The sequence below is a fragment of the Marmota marmota genome, unplaced genomic scaffold, assembly GCF_001458135.2.
Source record: "Marmota marmota marmota unplaced genomic scaffold, marMar, whole genome shotgun sequence".
Classification (NCBI taxonomy): Eukaryota; Metazoa; Chordata; class Mammalia; order Rodentia; family Sciuridae; genus Marmota; species Marmota marmota.
In genome coordinates, this window is record NW_026000221.1 from 20,068,125 (window position 1) to 20,071,799 (window position 3,675).

The window sequence follows — 3,675 nt, forward strand, 5'->3', positions numbered from 1 at the left end:
AAAAAAAAAAAAAAAAAATATATATATATATATATATATATTTAAAATTTTAAAAAATATATATTTACAGCAAAATTTAAAAAAAAAAGAAAGAATAAATTTTAAATCGTATTTCTTGGGTGGTACAGTATCCAGGGATGGCAAAGCACAAGGATGTTGAGCAGAATCCTGTGGCTCTCAGGTCTCTAGGAGCTGCCAGGCAGCCCTGGATCATGACAGAGAGAGTGCTAGAGGCTTATGATTTCATTTGAACCATGTATGACCCAGAAAAATCACAGTACTTTTCTTTGGTATTGGGTATTTGACCCAGAGATGCTCTACCCCTGAGCCACATCCCCATCCCTTTTATTTCTTATTTCGAGACAGGGTCTCACTAAGTTTCTAAATTGCTTAGGGCCTCACTAAATTGCTGAGGCGCGCCTTAAACTTGTGAGCCTCTTGCCTCAGCCTCCCAAGTCCCTGGGATTACCGGCATGTACCTTCATGCCCAGATAGAAAAGCCCAATAATTTCAAAGAACTGGAAGTGGTAATGGAGAGTTGCCTGGAGGTCCAGGAGACAAATGAAGAAGGCCATCTGGTTATTATCAGGTTCAGGCCAACAGTACCTCTCTGTTCTTTGGAGACTCTTATCCTTGGAATCTACATTGCTGAATAAACTCACAGAAAACATCAACAAGCAGATAAAGACAAAAAGGGAGTGGCAGCTGCAATGGAGAACCTCAATTTACAGGAAATTATGGAACAGTGTGTCCTTGAACCTGACTAATAGCTGTTTAAAAAGACACTGAACTGTAATTGTTTGATATATTTGTTTAAACTCTTGGTAAAATGTGAAAGACTCATGTTAATACATAGATGATTTGTACCTCAAAGCATTTTTAAAAGGATTATTTCTGAGCAAGTTTTAATTATATACTAGGACCTAATTTGTTCAGTGATTAACATTCTCAGGATTTGTAACACTTAAATGATCAGGCAGAAAAACATTTTCTAGTTACTGTGGAATAAGATGAGTTACTATTTTTCTGATGCCCATTCTGATACAATTACTTTTCATGTCAAATTTCTACAGTGCCCAAATGTATTTATTTTAAATCATTACTTAGAAAATAAATAAAGTAGATGATTTTTTTTTTGTACTGAGAATTGAACCCAGGGGCACTTAACCACTGAGTCACATCCCTAGCCCTTTTAATTTTTTTATTTTAAGACAGGGTCTTGCTAAGTTGCTTAGGGCCTCACTAAACTTCTGAGGCTTGCTTTACCTTGAGATCCTCCTGCTTCAGCCTACTTACTGAACCACTAGGAGTATAGGTGTGTGCCACTGTGCTCAACCATTCTTTAAAATAAAATAAATAAAAATACAAATTTTACTTCTTTTTGTCTTTTAATTTTTTGGGGGGCAGGGCCACTGGGGTTGAACCCATGTATCTCACCACTGAGCTACATCCCCAGTCCTTTTTTATTTTTCATTTTGAGAAAAGGTTTAATGCTGGCCTTGAACTGGCAATCCTCCTGCTTCAGCCTCCCAATTGCTGGGATTACAGGCATGCACCACTGTGCCCAAATGCCTTTTATGTTTGAAATGAAATATATTTTCTTCATTAACAATTCAAGTATCAGATGTGGTGGTGACCACCTGTGGTCCCAGCTGGTCTGGAGGCTGAGGTGGGAGGATCATTTGAGCCACAAAGTTCAAGATCAGCCTGGGCAACATAACAAGACCCATTCCCCCCCCCCACAAAAAAAATCCCCCAAACCAAAAAAACAAGCAATATAGAAGTTGGATGTGTACCATACTTACTTTTGTTGTTGTTCAGAATAGGTATTATCATCCCTGTCCTGAAGACTGAGAAACAAACTCCCTTAAGGCCTCCTAGCTAATAAGAGGCAGAGTGTGGACTACGAAGCAGGGCTTTTTGTGTGTGTCCAAGAACTAGTTTGTCCCTGTGGCTGTGCAGCCTCCCAGCAGGCCCTCCCCTCCACCCTAGTCAGAGGCCTTGGCAGAACACTGAGCAGACAGGCTCTGATCCACAGCAGAGATAACATTCACTCTGCTGCAGAAGCTGGGACTCTCCCCAGCTCCTCCAGCAGTGTCCCCTCACTCCCTCCTGCCTCTCCCACCTGGAGGGTGGATAGATCTGAATGCAAATGACTGAGAATTCACCTGGAGGTGACTTTCGAAAACTTCACCAATTTAATGAGACCCTGCCTCAAAATAAAGATAATAATATTAATCATATATAATAACATACCATTATAATGATAATATTGATTATATTAATATTAATGATACTGATCATTATATTAATGATATTCATATATTATAATTCGTTATGACATTATTGTAGTTATCATATTAATTATTAGATATTAATATATTAATTTTATCGTATTGATTTTGTTATATTAATTATAATCTTAATTATATTAATGTATGACTGCACATATGGTGTGACGCTACATCGTGTACAACCCATAAATGAAAAGTTGGGGGCTGGGATTGTGGCTCAACAGTAGAGTGCTCCTCTAGCACATGTGAGGTCCTGGGTTCGATCCTCAGCACCACATAAAAATAAATAAATAAAATAAAGGTATTGTGTCCAGCTACTTCTAAAAAATAAATATTAAAAAAAAGTTGTAGTGGGCTGGGGATGTGGCTCAAGCGGTAGCATGCTCGTCTGGCATGCGTGCGGCCCGGATTCAATCCTCAGCACCACATACCAACAAAGATGTTGTGTCTGCCAATAACTAAATAATAAATAAATATGTTTAAAAAAAAAAAAAAAAGTTGTACTGCAATTATGTACAATGAATCAAAATGCATTCTGCTGTCATGTATACCTAATTAAAATAAATTAATTAATAAAAAGATAATACTAATCATATGTAATAATATGTTACTATAATGGTAATATTAATCATATTAACATTAACAATAGCGACAGTTATATTAATATACTATAATTCATTATAATATGTTGTAATAGTTATTATATTTATTATATATTAATATAATTATATTAATATATTGATTATATTAACACAATATAATTATATCAATAAAGTATAATACCATAATTAGATTGTTGATCATATTAATAATAATATGTTAATATTAACAACAACAATAGATCTGGAGGTATAGCTCAGTGATAAAGCAGCTCTTGGTTCAATCCATAGTACCACAAAAAAAGGGAGGTGTATTAGAGCCAAAAAGTAGGGTCTTCTTATCTCACTCCACTCCTAATAGTATCCCCTCTGTCTCCACTGGGACATGCACAGCATGCATGGCCTGGCAAATTATAAATAAACAAATACATGGAAATATAAATATAAATATCATAAAATAAAACCCAAGAAAGTGAAAAGGCAGGCTGTCACAAAGAATGGTGACAATTTAGAGGCGATGGCTACCCTAAAGCTGTGACTTGGACTAGGCTTCTTGTGCTGGTGCTTGGGTCCAAAAGTTCTGATTAGGCATTGCCAGAATACAAATATTGCACATGCCTCAGACTTCCATTTGACCCTTGACAAAGGGTTATTGTACACAGGGAGTTACTACAGATCATCGAATTTTGGTTTCCAAACAAGAATTAGCACTTCAGAGATGTTTACTGAGTACTCTTTTTTTTTTTTTTTTTTTTTTTTTTTTTTTTTTTTTTTTTTTTTTT

At 36.0% G+C, this 3,675-nt stretch overlaps 1 long non-coding RNA gene across 1 annotated transcript in view; it reads right to left on the reverse strand.

Moving 5' to 3' along the window:
- Positions 1-2,140, reverse strand: part of LOC125612958 — an 8,508-nt gene extending 6,368 nt beyond the window's left edge. Inside the window, exon 1 of the long non-coding RNA XR_007343446.1 lies at positions 1,806-2,140. This is a non-coding gene — a long non-coding RNA (uncharacterized LOC125612958). The remainder of the gene's footprint in view (positions 1-1,805) is intronic.
- Positions 2,141-3,675: the final 1,535 nt, after the last annotated feature.